Source organism: Cucumis melo, chromosome 6 (genome assembly GCF_025177605.1).
Source record: "Cucumis melo cultivar AY chromosome 6, USDA_Cmelo_AY_1.0, whole genome shotgun sequence".
NCBI classification, from domain to species: domain Eukaryota; kingdom Viridiplantae; phylum Streptophyta; class Magnoliopsida; order Cucurbitales; family Cucurbitaceae; genus Cucumis; species Cucumis melo.
In genome coordinates, this window is record NC_066862.1 from 27,068,291 (window position 1) to 27,091,339 (window position 23,049).

The window sequence follows — 23,049 nt, forward strand, 5'->3', positions numbered from 1 at the left end:
TGATAAGGATTCTAGAAAATCCACGTCGGGAGCATTGTTCACCCTGAATGAAGTTGTAGTATGGCATAGCATTAAGCAAGGATGCATTGTAGACTCTACTGTGGAGGTTGAGTATGTCGTTGCTTGTGAAGCAGCAAAATAAGCAGTTTGGCTCAAGAAGTTCCTACATGATTTGGAAGTTGTTCCAAACATGAACTTGTCCATCACTCTATATTGTGATAACAGTAGGGTAGTAGCTAATTCTAAACAACCTCGTAGCCACAAATGAGTGAAACGCATAGAGATGAAGTATCACCTGATACGGGAGATTGTGCAACGAGGAGATGTGATCGTCACCAAGATCTCTTTGGAGCACAACATTGCTGATCCATTTACGAAGACTCTCACAACTAAAGTGTTCGAGGGTCATCTAGAAAGTCTAGGTCAACGAGATATGTACATTAGGTAACCTAGGGCAAGTTGGAGCTGTGTAATAGGTATGATGATGCCCTAGTTTATTGTATTTATATATATACGTTTTATGAAATATACTTGTACATTTTACAAATGTTTTAGGATTACTTTATTATGTACATCCCACCGTGATTAGAGTTTTAGTCCAAGTGGGAGTTTGTTGGGTTTGATGTCCTAAAACTCGTAGATAATAAATATAATCCATTGACCGTTATTAATAAAGTGTTTTAATTTCAATAAGTGTTATTAATTATATTATTAGTTTTGTCTAAATAACCTAAATCCAATAAACTAACATCCTAAGCTATTTAATGAGTCTTGAACAATATGTAGAGACATACGAAGATCAATGTTCAAGATAAGCTTAAAGGGTCCTGTAAAGCAAATGAATTTGAGAATGTTAGTCTTGAAAAGATTTAAAAAAAACATGCATTTAAATGGAAGCAGTGACAAACAGATCAGATGACTTAAAGAAATAATATGGACAGCTTCAAAGATCAACTTGATAGAAACTAGTGCAAAAAAAATGGACAGAAACGTATTTTCTTTTCTTTTAAAACCAGCCTTGAAGTTGAAGCAAAAATAAACACAATAACCCTAAATAGGTCAGGGAAGACAGTAACTGAAAATGTAGATACAATTCAATACGCAAGTAAAAAATGTGTTGTAGAAGATGAACTGAACATGGACATCGATTTAAGCAACCATGTGAATGAAGAATGGTAAACATACCAAAGTATAAAAAAAGTTGTATGTGCAGAAAGAGTAAGGATGCAATGGAATGAGAAAATGGGACAACATATTTATAATGGAAGGATGAGAGTATTTAATGTTGCAATGAATATTTGGGTAAGTAAAGAACTAATAAATATCCCAAGAAATAAGGGATATGACTTATCTTTGTGACAAAAAAGGAATTTACCCATATCACAAGCAGAAATGACAGTCAAAAGAAGTACAGGAAACCTAATAGCATAAGTACACAATAGGTATGAAGACAAGTCTGTGTAAAATATGACCCATAAGTACACAATAGGTTTTAAAATATAGACATAAGGTATGAACATGTTTAAACATACATGATTATAACCAAATGAAACTAAGTAACACAATATTTCTTCACGAGCATAAACAATATTATAAGGAAACGAACAAAAACATAAAGGAATAGAAATGAATAAGGATTGAAGCAGCAATGGAAAAAAACTTATGAGCAATGGAGTAACAATTACTATAACAGAATCATGCCAAAAGGAAACAAAATATGATATTACAGTAAAAATAATTTCTCACAGATTCAACCAAATAATTGTAGCATAATTAGAATACTGAGCAAAAGAAAAAAAAAAGTAAGACCAAACGAAAATAAATGAAGACATATATGAGCATAAGCAGAAGCTTGAGCAGAAACATCAATATGAGCAAAGTAAACAACAAGGATACTCAGATTATAACCATATGAAAAAAAACAAAAACAATTTTTTCATTCCTTTCCATAAGAGATCAAAGAAAACAATGTAAAACAAAATACATGAAAAATTAAAACATAATTACGAAAAACAATGGAATAAATATCATACCCTAAACTTCATCATCAACAATAAGGATTTCGAATCAAACCGTAAAGAACCTCCACCCTACCGTGCTCAGACTTTTCCGATCTTCTACCATTCTCTGGATGTAGCATCTATCTGTTCTTGGTACACATGTAGAGTAGCAACGCAGAAGTCCAAGCGGCAAGGAAGAAATCTTGCATGTTCATCGAGAATCCTTTTCGAACCTACAAAGTAGATAGATATGAATTCGAAGAGAAACGAAGGAGGAAGATACAAGTTCGAAGAGAAAGTTGAAAAAAATTGTGACAACGATTATCAAATTGATTTGGAGAGGAAAACGAAGGGTTTTTTTACAAAGATATTCTTAGGTTTGGAGACGAAAACGAAACGGCATAGATAGAGATGGTATCAAATTAAAGAGGAAAAAGGGACAAGAATTGTTTCATAGATAAGATTTGAGAGGAAAACGAAGAGAGACATATGGAAAGAGGAAGAAGAAAAGAGAAGGATTGGACAGAGAAGGAAGGATTACAAATGAAACGGGGAAGGACTACGCGTGATTTCTGGGGTATTACGGAAGAGTGATTTATGAAGGGATAAAAAGCTCTTTACAGCGGAAGAATTACAAAACCTTAACCTAATTTTAATTGGAACCTAAAAGTACCAATACATTGGCAAAAAAAATTATAAAATTAATTTCTATGGCTAAGCATGCTTTCAAGAAAATACAGAAAAGAAGAACTTACGCTCGTTGACGACTCTAAATCTACCAAACACCAATTTGGGACACTACCACCTAGAAACCTTCCTATTCTCCGATTGAGATGGTTTGTGGGAACCAAATTGGATTGAGGAAATTTTTTCCAGAGAGAAAAAAAATTAGAGAGAATGTGATGTACCTTTAAAATCACATAACTCCCTTCTGTTTTCCTAAGCAAAAAATTCCCTCTTCTTCAAACGGAAGAAGTGGAAAGTTGAGAGAATAAATGGGAACATGGGTGGGAACGTGGGAGAACCACCCACGTTCCCTGTTAATTTAATAAATAAATATTAAATTAATATATATTCAAATAATTAATAATTAAATTAGATAATTAATTAATTAATTTAGTAATTAATTAAATCATATTTAATTAATATTTCATTTAAATCCTATTTAAATGAATATCTCTCGCATAACCTATAGTTTTAATTTAATTAATTTAATTAATTTAATTAAATTAAATTAAACTAAACTATTAATTAATTCTCCAATTAATTAATTTCTAAATTAAATATCTTACATTTAATTTAATCAAAAATTTGAATCATATTCAAATATAAATTTCTCTCATAACCTATAGTTTTAATATGTACCACATACACATTAAATTTTAACCTATAGTTTTAATATTAATCTAATTCACATTAAACTAATATTTGAACTCATTCAAATATTTTATCCTCTCGTAATTTAATTTTGAATCATATCCAAAATTAAATTTATATAATAAAGTCTAATTAAAATAAAAACTTTATATTATAATGCAATATACATTATATTAATTCCCAAAGTAAATTTGAACATTTCAAATTACAACCAATATAAATACATCTCATTACTCTTTATGAGCTTAGAGTAATTGGCTATGATCTCTCACAACTATAATAGACCTACAGATCAGAAGCTACAACGATATGAGATTAATTGGCTAAATTCATTAACCACATTAATCAATATTCGTTAACTATGTGTACACTCCACTAAAGACTCGCAGCTAAACACTTCTCATTGTAGATATATTTCTGTGTCCATGGATATAGACCAATACCAGTAAGTTAGTCCTTCACAAGTGTTGGTAACACCAGTTTGATCAAATTACCATTTTACCCCCGGTTACTTCTAGTCCTTAAATATCAGTGCTCCTCTAATGAACAACCTGTTTATGGTCCAACTACTAAATAGAAACCCCTCTCGTGCCATAGAGAGGGTAGAGCCCTTTGTTCCAGTCCCGGAGACACCATTTAAGGGAACACTTATCTACTTACCCTAAAGGTGGGAAGAAGTGAATTCCATCTTGTGTGATTATGTTCCCAACTCCCCACTGGATCTTTTCCCCAAAATGATAAGCATATTGAGTCGGCAATCTAGTCACTCTCACCTGTACAAATCAAAGGATAATCCCTCGCAAACAGAAGTTCATAATACACTCAGGATTAAGACTAAGTTACATAGGTCATCCTAACGAAATATAAACCCAACTAGTTAATGGAGTTACATCTAGTGATTACTATTTCGTGGTTCAGTCTTATGCAAACTCATTGCATAGGATACTCTCACTCATATATCGCATACATGAACGCATTGGATAAATGTGTTTGTATCAAATACAACATGAGACGTATCCATAGTGTTACCAGGAAAAGGTACCCAACCTTAACCCTATACTACAGACCCTTTAAGTTGATCTTGAACATTGATCCCCGTATGTCTCTACATACTGTTCAAGACTCATCAAACAACTTAGCATGTTAGTTTATTGGATTTAGGTTATTAAGACAAAACTAATATAACAGTAACACTTATTGAAATTATAATAATAAAACACTTTATTAATAACGATCAATGAATTATATTTACTATCTACGAGTTTTAGGACATAAAACCTAACAAACTCCCACTTGGACTAAAACTCTAGTTCTTATGGGATGTACATAATAGAGTAATCCTCAAACATTGAAAATGGTAAAATGTACAAGTATATTACATAAAACATATATATACAAATACAATAAACTAGGGCCTCATCATACCCATTACACATCTCCCACTTGCCCTAGGTTACCTAATGTACATATCTCGTAGACTAGACTTTCTAGATGACCCTCAAACAGTTTAATCATGAGAGTCTTCGTAAAAGGATCAACAATGTTATGCTCCAAAGCGATCTTGGTGACGATCACATTGCCTCATTGCACAATCTCCTATATTAGATGATACTTCTTCTCTATGTGTTTCCCTCGTTTGTGGCTATGAGGTTCTTTAGAATTGGCTACTGCCCCACTGTTATCACAATATAGAGTGATGGGCAAGTTCATGTTTGGAACAACTTCCAGATCATGTAGGAACTTCCTGAGCCAAACTGCGTCTTTTGCTGCTTCACAAGCAGTGACGTACTCAGCCTCCATCGTAGAGTCTGCAATGCATCCTTGCTTGGTGCTACGTCATACCACAACTCTTCCGTTGAGGGTGAACATTGATCCCGACGTGAATTTCTTAGAATCCTTATCGGTTTGGAAATCAGAGTTAGTGTATCCTGTAAGGATCAAATCCTTAGCTCCATACACAAGCATGTAGTCTCTCATTCTCCTAAAATACTTGAGAATAATTATAACCGTCGTCCAGTGGTCCAACCCTGGATTGGACTAATACCTACTAACTATTCCCACTACATAACAAATGTCTGGCCTAGTGTAGAGCATAACATACATTAAGCTGCCCACAGTTGAGGCATAGGGAATATGTATCATATCCTCAACTTCTTGAGGTGTCTTAGGACACTGTTCCTTAGACAAGTGAACCCCATGCCTGAAAGGTAATAAACCCTTCTTAGAGTTTTGCATCGAATATCAATCAAACATTTTGTCGATATATGTTTGTTCGATATAGGTTGCTTTAGACAGTGCTAGCGTTTTGTTCTTACGATCCCTTATGATTTAGATCCCAAGAATATATTGTGCCTCTTCCAAATATTTCATTTGGAAATGGGCTGCTAGCCAAGTTTTAATGTCAGTAAGATATCCCACATCATTCCTAATGAGGAGGATATCGTCAACATAAAGTACTAAGAAAGCTACTTTACCTTTGTTGATTTTCTTATATACACAAGGTTTATCAACGTTTTGGTCAAAAACGTAGGATTTGATCGCAGTATCAAACCTAATGTTCTATGATCTAGATGCTTGTTTCAACCCATAAATGGATCGATTCATCTTGCAAACTTTTTGCTCTTAACCTTGTTTTATGAACCCCTCGAGTTGAGACATAAAGATACTCTTTTCAAGATTGTCATTCAAAAAAGTAGTCTTGACATCCATTTGCCATATTTCATAATCATAAAATGTGGCTATGGACAAGAGAATCCTTATAGATTTTAACATAGCAAGAGGGGAAAAAGTTTCCTTATAGTCAGCCCCTTCCCTTTGGGTATACCCTTTTGCTACAAGTCTAGCTTTGAAGGTCTGTACCTTCCCAGCTGAATCTCTCTTTCTCTTATAGATCTATTTACACCCTATAGGTTTTACCCCTTTAGGTAGATCTACAAGTTCCCACACTGAATTGAAGTACCTAGATTCCATTTCAAGGTCCATGACTTTGACCCATTGGTCCTTATCTACATCATTCATTGCCTGTTTATAGGACAATGGATCTTCAACACCATAATCTGGTATGACAACCTGAGTTTCAGTTAAACCCAAGTAACGATTAGGTTGTGATACAATCCTCCCACAGCATCGAGACATTCTCAACGATTGAGAAGGATGAGACTGACCTGATATGGTGGTTTCATCAACTCTTGATGAGGGACCAACTTCATCAACAACCCTTGTTGGTTCATCAGTAGCTTCATTTAATACTAATTTGCTTTGTGGTTTATGATCTCTCATGTGGTTATCTTGCAAAAACTAGCATTTGTCGATACAAACGTTCTATTTTCTTGTAGATCGAAGAATAAACTACCTCTAGTCTCTTTAGGGTAACCAACAAATTGGCATAACCTTGCACGAGGTTCCAACTTCTTGGAATTTGTCACTAACACGTATGCTAGAAAATCTCAGATTCTGAAGTGACTTAAACTAGGTTTACGTCCTCTCCATAACTAAAAAGATGTTTTAGAAACACTCTTTGAGGGAACATTTTTCAAGATATGAACTACAGTCACTATTGCATATCCCCAAAACGAGCTAGGAAATTGAGCATAACTCATCATTGAATGAACCATGTCTAACAAGGTTCTGTTTCTCCTTTATAATACACCATTTTGTTGAAGTGTACCAGATGATGAGAGTTGGGATTGGATTCCATGTTCTATCATATAATCCTGGAATCTCAAATCCATGTACTCTCCACCTCGATCAGATCGAAGTATTTTAATCTTTTTACTTAATAGATTTTCAACTTCAGCCTTATACTCCTTGAACTTTTCAAGAGCTTCAGACTTATGCTCCATTAAGTATAAATAATCATACCTTGAATAATCATTTATAAAAGAGATGAAGTACACGAGTTGAAATGACATCTCCCGTTCCAACCATGAGTGTCATCTCACCTTCTTCAAGCTACTTAAAGGAAATAGTTTTCTGTAAAGAATAACAAACATGGTTAGTGGCCCTTGAATCAAGTATCTAGGCATTTTGGTCATTTTCCACTAAGCATGTTTCTAAGACAAGTAAATCATATTCACCTTCCTTTTCTTTCTTCTTAGCAAGGTACTTGGGGCAGTTTCTTTTCCAATGTCCATCCACATTGTAGTGGAAACATTTTCCCTTGATGGCTACCTTAGCCTTCCCTTTGCCCTCAGTAGCAACAGTAGGACCTTTCCCCTTCCCTCTTTTCCTCTTCTAAATTTTCTTAGATCCAGAAGATGAAGGTGTAAACCTCCTATAATGGGCAACATTTGTCTCTCCTTCTTTATGTCCCTTAAGAGACTAAAAAGTTTGCAACTCTTTTAGGAGGATAGTCATTTTGTACTCTATCTTGTTCATTTCCACATTGACGCAAAATTGAAGAAAGCTCTTCGGAAGAGATTTCAAGATATAGGACACTTGACTCTTCTCATCAAAGATCGCTCCGTTCATTTCTGCTACGTTGAAGTTGACAATTATGTCGAGAATATGTTCTTTAACATATTAGCCCTCTTTCATATGTGCATTATAATTGTATTTAATAGCCTCTTGTTTGATTTGAATGAACGGTTGCCCAAACATCTCTCTAAGGGAGTCCATGATCTGACATGCAGTTACCATGATCTCATGTTTCTTGCTTAGTATGTTAGACATACTAGCCAAGATGTAGAGGCGGGCCTTGTCATTGACCTTTGTCCAGCGGTCATATGCATCCTTAACACTTTGAGATGCATTATGAGTGGGGAAATATTGGTTTTAAGATTATAGCATTCAATAATAAAATTTATTGAATCAAATAACAAAGTACGAGTTTTAGGACACAAATTCCAACAAACTCCCACTTGGACTAAAACTCCAAGTAAGTTAGAATTTTATAATGAGAGAAGAGTATATATACATGAGTACAATAAACATATATATAAACTAGAGCATAATCCCAATAACTCTCCCACTTGCCCTAGTTTACAAACCATGTAGACCTAAACCATGTAGGTGGCTCTCAAACACTTTAGCCGTGAGAGCTTTTGTAAACGAATCGGCCATGTTTTGCTCGGAGGAGATTTTGGTTACTGTAACATCTCCTCAATGTAAAATTTCCCTGATAAGATGGTATTTTCGTTTAATGTGCTTTCCTCGTTTATGACTTCTAGGTTCTCGTGAATTTGCAACTGCACACTGTTGTCACAGTATAAGGTGATTGGCAAATGCATATTTAGAACAACTTCCAAATCTGTTAAGAACTTTTTAAGCCATATTGCTTCTTTCGCTGCTTCACAGGTAGCTACATATTCAGCTTCCATAGTGGAGTCAGCAATACAGGATTGTTTTATGCTTCTCCATACTACTGCTCCTCCGTTCAGAGTGAAAACTGATCCTGATGTAGACTTTCTAGCATCTCTATTAGTTTGAAAATCGGAGACAGTGTATCCAGTAAGGATCAGATCCTTAGAACCATACACAAGCATGTAGTCTTTTGTTCTTCTAAGATATTTTAGAATATTCTTAACGGTTGTCCAATGATCACGTCAAAGATTGGACTGATATCTACTAACTATCCCCACTGAATAGAAAATGTCAGGTTTAGTACATAACATTACATACATCAGGCTCCCAATAGCAGAAGCATAGGGAATGTTACTCATATCCTCAACTTCTTGAGGTATCTTTGGACATTGTTCTTTTGATAAATGAATTCCATATTTGTAGGGTAACAAACCCTTTTTGGAATTCTGCATCTTATATCTTGATAAGATTTTGTCTATATAAGATGTTTGAGACGTGGCTAGAGTTTTGTTCTTTCGGTTTCGAACTATTTGGATACCAAGAACATATTGTGCATTTTCCAAATCTTTCATTTGGAATTGCATAGCTAGCCATTCCTTATATCAGTTAGATGACCTACATCATTCCTAGTGAGTAGAATGTCATCTACATACAAAACTAAGAATGCTACAGTAAATTTGATGATCCTTTTGTAAACACAAGGTTCTTCAACATTCTGTTCAAAACCATAAAATTTGATGACAGTATCAAATCTTATATTCCAGGATCTAGATGCTTGCTTTAATCCATATATGGATTTTTGAAGTTTACAAACTTTTTGTTCTTGATCCTTTTGAATAAACCCCTATTGTTGGACCATATAGATACTCTCCTCAAGATTTCCATTCAAAAAGGTTGTCTTGACATCCATCTGCCAAATTTCATAATCATAAAAAGTGGCAATGGATAAGAGTATTCTAATCGACTTTATCATGGCAATAGGAGAGAAAGTTTCTTCATAATCTATTCCCTCCTTTTGTGTATAACCTTTTGCCACTAGTCGAGCTTTGAAAGTTTGTACTTTACTAGATTGGTCTCGTTTTCTCTTGTAGATCCATTTACAACCAATAGGTTTTACGTCATTTGTTTAACCTACTAAAGTCTGGACAGAATTGGAATACATAGATTCCATTTCGAGGTTCATGGCTTTAATCCATTGGTCACAGTCCACATCATTCATTGCCTGTTTATAGGTCAATGAATCCTCTATCCCATCATCATATATGATGAGTTGAGTTTCACCTAAACCCAAATAGCGATCAGGCTGTCTTACAACCCTCCCACTACGACGAGGCTCTCCTAACTCTTGAGTAGGATGTGTTTGACCAATATTCCTAGTTTTATCAACTACTTAAGTAGATGAACTAGGCATATCTGTAGAATTTTTGGAAATCTCTTCTAATACTAATTTACTGCGAGTTTGATGATTTCTTATGTGGTCTTCCTCTAAGAACGTAGCATTTTTCGATACAAATACTTTATTTTCTTGAGAGTCATAAAATAAACCACCTTTTCATTCTTTTGGATAACCTACAAATAGGCATAATTTTGAACGACGTTCCAATTTTTTAGGGTTTGCACCAATACGTGTGCTGGAAATCCCTAAATCCTAAAGTGACATAAACTACCTTTACGCCCTTTCCATAGCTCATAAGGTGTTTTAGAAACAGTTTTAGAGGGAACGTTGTTTAAAATATAGATAGTTGTTTCTAAAGCATATCCCTAAAAAGAATCTGGCAACTGAGCAAAACTAATCATAGAGCGACCCATGTCTAACAAGTTCAGTTTCTTCTTTCTAATACACCGTTCCGTTGAGGCGTACTAGGTACAGAGAGTTGTGATTGGATTTCATGTTCTATCAAATAGTCTTGGAATCGCAAGTCCACATACTCTCCACCTCGATCTGATTGAAATGTGTTTATTGTTTTACCTGATTCATTTTCAACTTGAGCCTTATATTCTTTGAACTTTTCAAAAGAATCAGACTTGTTGTGAATTAGGTAAACATGACCATACCTCGAATAATCATCAATGAAACTAATGAAATATTCGTATCCTCCCCGAGCCTTGACATTCATTGGTCCACAAAGGTCCGAATGTACAAGCTCCAAAGGTGTTTTGGCTCTAAGACCTTTTGCAGTAAAAGATCTTTTGGTCATTTTTCCTTCAAGACAGGAATCACAAGGAGGTAAAGAGTTATCTTCTAACTGACTTAGAAGTCCACTCTTAACCAATCTCCCAATCCTATTGAGATTAATGTGATCGAGTCTTAAGTGCCATAAGAAGGCAATAGAAGAAACTTTTTGTCTTTATTCTGAGTTTCAGCTGTTTTAAACATCCCAGTATTTAAGACAAAATTTGCTCGTGTTGGTCTTAACTTATATAAGTTGTTTTCAAATATAGTAGAACAAATATGAACACCTTTTCGAAAAATGAACGCTTCATTAATTTCAAAAGATATTCTATACATATGTTCTAACAAACAAGAGATAGATATCAAATTTCTATTCATTTAAGGTGCATATAAGACATTCTTGAGTAAGATATATCTATCATTAAAAAAACAACTTCAAATCTCCCACTGCTTTAGCTGAGACCATTTCTCTAGTTCCAACTTTGAGAGTGATCTTGCCTTCAAAAAGCCTTTTCCAAGAACTAGTTTCTTGAAATGAGAAACAAATATGATTAATGGCTCATAAATCTAATATCCAGGTAGAATTTTCATTTTCCACTAAACATGTTTCAAGAACAAGTAAATCATATTTACCTTGTGCTTCTTTCTCTGCTTTTTTCTAAGCAATGTATTTTGGGTAGTTTCTCAGCCAGTGCCCATTTTCACCACAGTGGTAACATTTACCTTTTTCTGCAGTCTTCTTACCCTTGTTCTGCTTAAGAGTCTTCCCCTTTCCCTTCTTCTCAATCTTTCTATTAGATTTTGAGGGTCCAACTTTGGACTTAGAGGACGATCCTCTTTCAAATTTTCCTTTTGTAGTAGCAACATTTGCTTTTACTTCTTTTCCTTTACCTTTGGTAAGATTTTGGAACAGCTGAAATTCATTCAGAAGGGTTGTCAGGTTAAACTCTATCTTATTCAGGGACGCATTCGTCTGAAATGGTATGAAGCTCTTCGGAAGAGACTCTAAGATAAAGCTAACTTAATTAGCCTCATCGATGACACCTCCATTTACTTCAGCAATATTGAAGTGCATCATCATGTCTAGGACATGTTCTCTAACAGAGGTCCCTTCCTTCATACGCTTAGTGTAAATGTATTTGATTGCCTCGTGTCTTAAGGACCATTTGCTAAAACATCTGACATGCTAGCAAGAATGTAGACATGGGCTTTCTCATTTGCTTTTATCCATCGATCATATGCTTTCCGGCTAGCTTGGCATGCATTTGAGGCAAAGGTTTGAGGACATTCCTCAGTTAAGACAAATCTTAAATCATCAACCACTAGTATTGTGTTCAAATTTGATTTCCATGCCGCATAGTTATCGCCGTTAAGTTTTTCGGAAGCTAATAATTGAACTATCAAACTGTTCATGCTGAAAAACAAACACACTTTGTTTAGAAACTATAATCAAAATAAACCAATCTTTTTAGCAAAACTTTTAATAATATACCCTTTTATTATGTTTTGCAATGATAATTCAAAGGTTCAGAATAACCTCTACCAAGGGGTAGCCGATTACTCGTCCTTTGAATCAAGACAATCTTAACCAAATGCTAACTCACAAATATCTTATATTTACTTAGCATTTAGTTATCATTTACTTCGGTCAAGAATATACTAACTATTTTAATAATTCTTGTAAGTGTGACCCTCCATTTTCGGTTCTCAGAGATGAGAATCATTATGCTCCCGAAAGTGGAAAGACAATATGAAAACTTATCTAAGAGACCCTATCCAAAATATGGAGTTCGCAGTGTTCCAAATCCTATAATACAGCCCTTCGAATGGAACGTCGCTTCAGGGCAAACAAGCAAGCGCATTATAGGAATCTCACGGTGCGACCTAATGGAAGAGACCGTGGGATGTATTGTCATATATCCCTCACCCACTTACTATGAACTACTTCCCTCATTCACCTTGTTCATAGCTGATGCAAACACTCTCTGAATGGAGTCCGCTCCAATGCACGGCTCAAAGCCCTGCATGAACCTCACGGTGTGAACTCTTGGGGACGCTAGAGTTAAAAGTACGATACTTTTCTCCAGCCGAAGTGTTTTAAATTTTGGGTAAATTATTTAGGATTTAATTTAGGCTAACTTAAACAAATCCTAAATCTAGGTAAAACATCCAAGCATAACATTTATACTGGATTTAACCTACGATGTCTAGGTGATAAACCAATTTTATTACCTTACATCTCTCACGCATGCTCATAAAATTAGGTTAACTAGGTTCAAGAACCGATGAAGATCTCCAGGTAGGAGGTGTTCCGTAAACCGTCAATTTAAAAACCTCCACTCCTTAGTCATCTTATCTGACTTTTTGACAAGATCGAATTAGGTGAGCCTCTTGTAACCTAGTTTTACAAGATATAAACCTAAATCTAATTTTGGAAGATATGGTATTAACCTAAGTGAACATACCCCTTATCTTTATTATAGTTTTTAATGTCTAATTCATTTTATAACAATTATAAAACTTTAAGACAACCTATAATCATTCATCTAGAACAACAACAAATTAATATGGTATTTCAATAATTGATTAATTTTGTTAAATCATATTTAATAACATTAGTACAGTTATTTTTAAACTAATCATATTAATTTAACCATTAATTAATCATATTAATTAATTTCCATATTAATTTTCTCAACATGCATGAACATGTTAACCTATGGTGGGATTTTAAACTATATGTCATATAATATGCACATATATTTTTTAGAAATAATTAAACATACATCATATGCAAGAATAATTAAAATACCCTAAAATAGACTGGTTTTGGCTCTCTAAATTAAGATAAAACTAAATTATTACAATAATGATTTGATGGAGTACAATAATGGCTTGACAATCTTTGCACGATCGTTGAGTATGAAGATGACATTCACGGGTATAGGCGATTCGCATACCATATGCGATCGCCAAGAAAACCATACGCGATCGCTTAGCAAACCATATGCGATCGCTGATCAAATCATATGCGATCGCTGAGCATGTACAAGATCATCGAACAGCAGAGTTTTAGATGAGTGATCGTTTACAAAGGTGAACGATCGTTTGCAGATGCCAACAACACGCATACCATACGCAATCGGTTAGCATGTAAATGATCGTTTAAGTGCTTAGCGTTACGCGTACCTTACGCGATCGCTTAGTGAATGAGTGATCGTTTAAGAAGTAAACGATCATTTAGCGCTATCACTTCACGTACCTTACGCGATCGCCTAGCGGGTAAATGGTTGTTTCTTATGCAAACGATACGCGTACCTTATGCGATCGTTTAGCATATAAACGATAGAGTCTTCTTAAAACAATATACGTACCACACGCGATCATTTAACTGGTAAGCAATGGAGTCTACTTCAAATGATACGCATACTATACGCGATCGTTTAGCTGGTAAGCGCGATGTTCACTGGCCCAAGCGATACACATACCATATGCAATCATTGAGAGGGTGAACGAAAGGCTTGATACATCTCCTTCTGAGCTTCTTAAACATCTTCTTCTTCCCGAATGAAAGATTTACGGCCTATACTCAACTCTAATGACTCCAATAAATTACAGACTCTTTGCAAAATTAAATTAAGCCACCAACAGGGCTAATTATAAAGATTAAAGCAAATAAACAACTTAATTTAGAGCCAAAACTAAAACTAATCTATTATAGTTCAACCATATCAATTTATTTTACTGAGTTTGTCTCGGGACCTTAATTTTTTGGTTTTAAGATTATAGCATTCAATAATAAAATTTATTAAATCAAATAACAAAGTACGAGTTATTTTACTGAGTTTGTCAAATACACTTGAACTTTATGTATAGACATAAACATGGATTAAGTTCAAGTTAATAGCCTAAATAGTCTATAGTGTATGAATAAGGTTGGGCGCCTTATTTTGGATAAACACTATGGATGCGGCCTGCTCTGTAGTTAGTTAGGGACATAGGGTGCAAGACGGAATACAATCCTACCCATTTCTGGGATAGTAGATAGGTTGTTCCCTTAAGGACTGAATCCAAGTCTTGAACAAGGGACCCCACCTTCTTATTGGCTCGAGAAGGATTTAGGTTTATAGGTTGGACCTTAAACCAATTGTTCAATAGTGAATCAGTGGGTCTTAAGGAATAAGATGTAATCTCAGGGGTAAAACGGTATTTTGACTCAGCCACGATTACGAACAACCTGTGAAGGATCAACTTACTCATCATGGTTATATCAGGTGGACAGAAATACATCTATAGTGAAAGGAGTGCAACTAAAGAGTCATCAGTGGAATGACTCTTTAGTTAACGAATGTTGATTAAGCTTGGTCTAAAAGAGTTTAGCCAGTTAATCTTGAATCGTTGAAGCCCATGATCTATAGGTCCATTAAGTTCCCTTACTAGCTCATATGGATTCAACTAAGAACAAGTATATTGAAGTAATTCGAATTGTTCGAATAAAGATAAGAGAGAGAAATCGACAAATATAAGATATAAGTTGCTAGAAATAAACTTTAAGCTTTGTGTTTAAATATGATTTAAACAAATATGAATATAAATTCATATTTAAAAGCTTGAAAAGTTTTGAAACGGTCAAAGTTGTTGACTTTTACAACTTTGAACTTTGACCGAATTTATATTCAAATTTGATTTGAATTTTAGAGAAATGAATACGGATTCATACTCAGAATGTTAGAATTAGTCAACACGGAAAAAATAGTAAAAAGTCAAAAAGTTGACTTTTGACTATGAAAAGCCAAAGTTTGACTTTGACTTAATTGGTCAAATGACCAAAATGCCCCTTTGACTATTTATTCTATTAATTAACGGTTAATGGGAAATGTGGCAGATTATTATGAATTTGAAGCTACTAATTCCATTAAGAATTAATGGATTAATGAGGTGTTGAACATATATGAAATAATTTGCATGTAATTTGCATGAAGATTTCATATAAAACATTTCTCATTACAGAATGAGAAGAAATGATGTTCTATTGAAAACCACATAAACGATACATAACCTCTTCTCTCTTAAAAGTTTTACTTCACAAAACTGAGTCCCACAACTCAATTCTTGGTCTAGAGCATAGTAGGTCAACTTGGTGGTTGTCCTTGTTCGTGATTTTCAGGCAAAGAAGAAAAAGGATTCGAAGAAGAAGTACATAACAATAAAAGGTAAATTCATTGTTTACCTTTTAGGTACTTCGTTTATGTCCATCGCATAGCATGTGTATGTTGCCTTCTAAATCGTTTAGATGCATATAGAGTAAAGCATGATCCTTTATTTCCAGTGCAGCATGTCTCTTATTGCTTTTCCATAAGGAAAGAAGGACATTTCTCCATTAAGACGAAGTGTAGATCAGCGATAACTAGAATCATATTCAATTTCGATTTCCACGTCGCATAATTTTCACCGGTTAATTGATCTTTTTTAAGCAATGCAATAATTGAGGAAGACATGCTGAAATAGCAAACAATTTACCGTATTAGTTATCTTTGCTTGAACCCATTACACAAAATAATCCAATCAATTCAGCAAAACAAACAATCAAAAAACCCTAATAAAACAAATGATTTAGTTTTTGCAACAATACTTCAAAAGTTTAAAGCAACAATCACCGAAGGGTGATCAACTACTCCTCTTCTGAATTGAGACAATCTCAGCTAATTACTAATATCAGAATAACTCTTATTCCTATAGTTCTTAGCTACCGTTGTTTAGTCAAGGATTCATTAACTAACTTAATTCATCCCGTAAGTGTGACCCTACCATTTTCAGATCCCAAAGGTACGCTTCAACAGGTTACCGTTAGGAAAGACAACCGTTGAAGATTAACCTAAGAAATCCTATCCATTTCTGGAGTTTGCGATGTTTCGACTTAAATGATCAGGCCCTTCGAAGGAATGGTCGCTCTAGGACGACATGCAAGTGAATCGTAGAAATCTCACAGTACAACCTAATGGAAGAGACCGTAGGATACGTTGACACGCGTCCTTCTCCCACTTACTATAAAAATTTTCCCTATTCATCTTGTTATTGATCCATACAAACACTTTTCGAAGGGAGGCTGCGCCCAGGGCGACATGAAGCCGAATATGGATCTCACGTGTGAACTCTTAGGGATGTGAGAGCTAAAAATTTGTATATCATTGTAACGACCCAACTCCTTATACTGAATCGAAGTCATTACTAAATATAGAACAAGTGGTTTAAGTCATAAAATTTAGTAAAACGCATAAGGTTTGAGAAATTTTATTTATGAAAATTCAAACAAGGTAGTTATGCAAAAAAAATGAAATGCGTTCTAAAGTCCTACTCGGGCCCTATCTACATAAAAGATGGTAAGTAATGAAGAATACTCAAACTCAGGTACTAAAGTCAAAAAAAACAAGGATAAGCGGAAGCAGAAGTCTCTATGGCTCGCCACGGTCACTTCGGGTCGCTCGCCAGCTTGCCTTTGCCCTTGCCTCGTCCTCTACCTGAAAACATGACATGAAGAGAGTGAGTATAAAATACTCAGGAAGGGACCCACTACTAGTCCCACTAGGTGCCTGTTAACTTCCTGTCAGAGTCCTGTAACTGGTACCCAATCTCTGGCACGTTCCCGAACACGTGCAACATGCGCTCCCGTAGGAACGTAACTCTGGTCTTCGGTGCCCCGGGGGACGCCTAGGACAATCGGGATGCGAGGACCCCGTCGAGTCACTCGAGTCATATCTATATCCATGCTAGACTGGTGTCCCGTCGGACCGCGCAGTCCTAAATAGGTGGTGATCCCGAAGGACACCCATGCAGGTACGACTCTAACAGGTTAAGCTAACAGGTACCCTAATCGTAGTATACATACACATGGCGTCATCATATAACATTACAGATAAATCATCATTACACTCTCCATCTCGACACCCGTCGTACAGCCATAACAGTTCTCGTTATCACAACAACATGCTATAATATAACCATATCATCATTTGCATCATACTATCATTTATTTCATGCATCGTGCAGTCTAGTCCTCAACATGCACAATTGAAGGTATACGTGATCTCATAATTCTAAACATGGAGCTAGTAGTAGAATCTCTTACCTGGAGATTTACTTGACGAGTCCTAACCGCAAGGCAGTATGCTTCCCAAGCGACGAGGTCCTAACTGTTTAATACGCCAAAATTCGTAATTAGGTCACCAACGACTAACGGTTCAAGACTCATTTGAAATGGCTTACCCTAGAAAGAGGTTGCAGTGCTCGAGCCCCTACTGAAGAAATCCCACGCTGCAGCAGTTACTTGGTCCAAGACGTCCCTTAAGGAAAATAATTTAATTTAGTTCCAAATTAAATTAATTAGTGTCCAAAACATTGAGTCTTAGTGGGTAATGCCAAAATAATTAATTTAATTACCAAAAATTAGGTGGAAGGAGCCAAATTAGGCTCGGCGGCTCGGCTGGAAAGAGAACAGGGATCGGCTCGGCTCGGCTTGGCGCAGGGATCTTGCGCGTGCGGCTCGGCTTGCGACAGCCAAGAGGCGCGGCTCGGCTTGCGGTGCAGGCGGCGCGGCGTGGCTTGCACGCGGAGAGGGCTGGGCACGTGTGGGCACGGACCCGGGTTCGGTTTCGGGTTCGGGCGAGCGGGCGTGGAACGGTTCTGAGTTCGGGTTCGACGGCTGGAGGCGCACGAGGCGTTTGCTGCTGGATTTCAGTCGGCGCGACGGCTGGCTGACGGACGTTCCGGCTGCGCTGCGTCGGATCTAAGCGGCGCGACGTGGCTGGGCGTGTGAACGACGGCGTTGCGGACACAACTGGCTGACGGATCGGCTGCGGCTCCTCAGCGCTTGATCGGAGCGACGCGACATGGCTCGGCTGCTCTTCCTCAGATCGAAGCGACGCGACGAGTTCCGGCTGCAGACACGGCGCGGCGTGCGTAACTATTCCTAGGCGTGCGGTGGCTTGACTCGTTCGACGCGGCTGGAAGGGTGGTTCGGCTCCTACTGCGGCTGGCTCCCGAGCGCTGGTGCTTGAACGGGCGGCGAAGTCGGCGGCGCGGGTCGGCGGCTAGGGTTTCGGCGGCTAGGGTTTAAATCTTTAATTGCTCCTCTCTCTTTTTTTTTTTGTTCTTCTTATGCACGGGTCCCAACGCAGCTTTATAAGAAGATAATTCTTTTCCTTTTCCTTTTAAAAACCCAAAACAACCACCTTCTCTCTCTCCCCAAATCTCACCAAAAAAACAACCAACTTTAGTTTAATAAAGGCTTCCCCAATTATTTCCAATAAAGATAATAAAAAAATACTTATTATCTTAAACAAAATAAGGATTCCCAACCTTAATTACTCGAGAAATCAAAATGGTAAGGTTCTTCCAATAAATTTAAAATTCCCATAACCACACTTAAATATTAATGACAATGCACAAAAAAAATCGAATTTGTTGGACGTTACAATCTTCCCTCCTTAGAAAACTTTCGTCCTCGAAAGTTCTAATCCTCGAACAGCTCGGGGTACTGGGCTCTCATGTCCTCTTCTTTCTCCCACGTGGCCTCTTCCACTCCATGGTTCTGCCAAAGGATTTTGACCAGTGGAATTTCTCGACTGCGGAGCTTCTTGACCTCCCTTGCTAGGACCTCGACAGGCTGCTCTTCGTAGCTCAAGTTCTCGCTAATCTGTAGTGGCTCGAAGTCCACCACATGTGTTGGGTCTGCGACATATTTCCTCAGCATGGAGATATGGAATACGTCGTGCACTGCAGCAAAAGATGGGGGTAGCGCCAAGCGATAAGCCACGGGGCCAATCCGCTCCAGTATCTCAAACGGCCCTACGAAGCGTGGACTCAGCTTCCCCTTCTTCACGAACCTCAGAACACCCTTCATAGGTGCTACCTTCAGAAAGACCATGTCTCCCACTTCAAACTCGAGGTCCTTACGTCGTACATCAGCATAACTCTTCTGTCTGCTCTGTGCTGTCAACATACGAGCTCGGATCTTCTGTATGGCTGTGTTGGTAGTCTGCACTAACTCGGGGCCTAGCATCCTCTGCTCTCCAACCTCGCCCCAGCAGACAGGGGATCTACAGCACTTGCCATACAGAGCCTCGAACGGTGCCATACTGATAGTAGCCTGGTAGCTGTTATTATAGGCAAACTCCATCAGATGCAGATGAGAGTCCCAACTTCCTGAAAACTCTAGCACGCAGGCCCGCAGCATATCTTCCAAAATCTGGTTCACTCTCTCTGTCTGACCATCAGTCTGAGGGTGGAATGTCGTGCTGAAGTCCAACCTCGTACCTAATGCAAGTTGAAGTCCTTTCCAGAACTTCGATGTGAAACGAGCGTCTCTGTCTGAAATGATGGATACGGGTACTCCATGTAGTCTCACAATCTCTGTCATATATAACTGCCCCCACTTACTGGCAGTGTAAGTGGATTTCCCTGGCACGAAATGGGCCGACTTCGTGTGTCTGTCGACAACAACCCAGATCACCGTATAGCCCTTTAGGGTCTTGGGCAGTCCCGTAATAAAATCCATCGACACACTCTCCCACTTCCACCCTGGCACACTCAAGGGTTGCAACAACCCGGCTGGACACTGTCTAGGTGCCTTCGCCTGCTGGCACACCAAGCACCTGCTGACAAAGTCTGCCACTTCCCTCTTCATGCCCCTCCACCAATAGACACTCCTTAAGTCCTGGTACATCTTCATACTCCCAGGGTGCATGGTAAACGGGAAACTGTGAGCCTCAGTCAAAAGCTCCGTCTTAACTGCGCTGTCTTCCGGCACACACAGGCGTCCCTCAAACATAAGGCCATCGTCAGAGGATATGGAGAAGTCTTCACCTTGCCCTGTCTCTACCATACGACGCTTCTCGGCCAAGTAAGGATCATTCAGCTGAGTAGCGATGATCTTTTGCCTCAAGGTTGGCTGAACTGACAACTGAGCCAACTGTGCGGTAACCTCACCTACTGAGACTGCAATCTCGGCCCTCTCAAAATCCCTGAGTAAGGGGGTCTGCTTGGTGATTAGCGCTGCTGAATGTGCAACCTTCCTACTCAGCGCGTCAGCCACTACATTTGCTTTACCTGGGTGGTACAGGATCTCGCAGTCATAGTCTTTCACCAACTCGAGCCACCTCCTCTGCCTCATGTTCAACTCCTTCTGAGTGAAGAAGTACTTCAGGCTCTTATGGTCGGTGTAAATCTGTATCTTCTCACCGTACAGGTAGTGCCTCCATATCTTCAGTGCAAAGACTACAGCTGCCAACTCCAAGTCGTGGGCAGGGTAGTTCTGCTCATGAATCTTCAACTGGCAGGAGGCATAAGCAACTACCTTACCTTGCTGCATCAGGACACAGCCCAGTCCCTTCTTGGAGGCATCGCTATAGATCACAAAGTTTCCCGACCCATCGGGCACTGTCAGGACTGGTGCAGTCACTAGCTTCTGCTTGAGCTCCTGAAAGCTACTCTCGCATGTTGGGCTCCAGACAAAAGGGGTTCCCTTCCTGGTCAACTGGGTCAACGGGCTGGCTATACGTGAGAAGTCTTCCACGAACCTCCTGTAGTAACCTGCCAAGCCCAGAAAACTTCGAATTTCACTAACCGTGGACGGTCGAGGTCAGTTGGTCACCGCTTCAATCTTTGCTGGGTCCACTGAAACTCCCTCACTGGAAACCACGTGGCCAAGAAACGTCACCTTCCTTAACCAGAATTCACACTTGGAGAACTTGGCATACAACTTGTTGGCTCGAAGAGTCTCCAAAACCTGGTGCAAGTGCTCCTCGTGCTCAGCCTCAGTTTTAGAGTAAATCAAGATGTCATCAATGAAGACTATGACGAACGAGTCTAGAAAATCCTTAAACACCCTGTTCATCAAATCCATGAACACTGCAGGAGCGTTAGTCAAGCCGAAAGACATCACAATGAACTCGTAATGTCCGTACCTCGAACGAAAGGCCGTCTTGGGAATATCACCGTCCCTAATCCTCAACTGGTGATAGCCTGATCGCAGGTCGATCTTGGAAAAGACAGTGGCTCCCTGCAACTGATCGAACAGGTCATCAATCCTGGGCAAGGGGTAGCGGTTTTTAACTGTCACCTTGTTCAGCTCTCGGTAGTCAATACAAAGGCGCATCGACCCATCCTTCTTCTTCACGAACAATACTGGGGCTCCCCAAGGTGACACACTGGGCCGGATGAAGCCTTTGTCCAGCAACTCATGTAACTGGACCTTCAACTCTTTTAGCTCGGCTGAAGCCATTCTGTAAGGGGCCCTCGAGATAGGGGCAGTGCTCGGCTCTAACTCGATGGCGAAGTCTACCTCTCTGGGAGGCGGAAGTCCTGGGAGTTCGTCTGGGAAAATTTCAGGGTACTTCCTTACCACTGGTTCGGAAGATAGGGAAACTTCTGGCTCTCTAATATCCACTACGCTTGCCAAGATGCCCCAAGTACCCTGGCTGAGTAGTTTACTAGCCTTCATGGCTGAGATGACCTTGGGTGTACATACCATGCCTGCCCCCCTGAATTTGGAACTAGCCCCGGAGGGAGGGTTAAAGACAACTTCCTTGCCAAAACAGTCTATATTTGCATGGTTGGCTGACAGCCAATCCATGCCTAGTATCATGTCAAAATCCTGCATGTCTAACACTAGCAAGGTCACGTCTAACATACGATTCGCTATCTCTACCCGACATGCCTTTATTTGTTCTTTGGACAACAGGACCTCCCCAGATGGAGTAGAAACCGACAAAACACTACCCAAAGGTTCTACCTCCAAACCCACATGCTGAACGAAAACAGAGGATATAAACGAGTGGGATGACCCAGAGTCAAATAGCACAAAAGCATAATGCCCCAAAATTGGGAGCGTACCTGTCACCACTGTACCAGCTCGCTCGGCCTCCTGCCGGGTAGTGGCGAAAACTCTCCCCTGCTGGGAAGCAGAAGGATGGGGCGGTGTCGTCTCAAAGGGTTTCCGAGGACACACATCAGCAGTGTGCCCCGGCTGTCTGCACCTGAAGCAGACTCCACTTCCAGCCAAGCAATGACCTCCGTGGACTCTCCCACAAGTAGTACAAGCGGGTAGCTCTCTCAGAGTCCTCCCGGCTGCTGCAAGCTCCCGTCGGTGTCTCTGAAAGACTCCTTCTGACCTCAGAGTTCGCTGCGGTACTACGTCAGGCT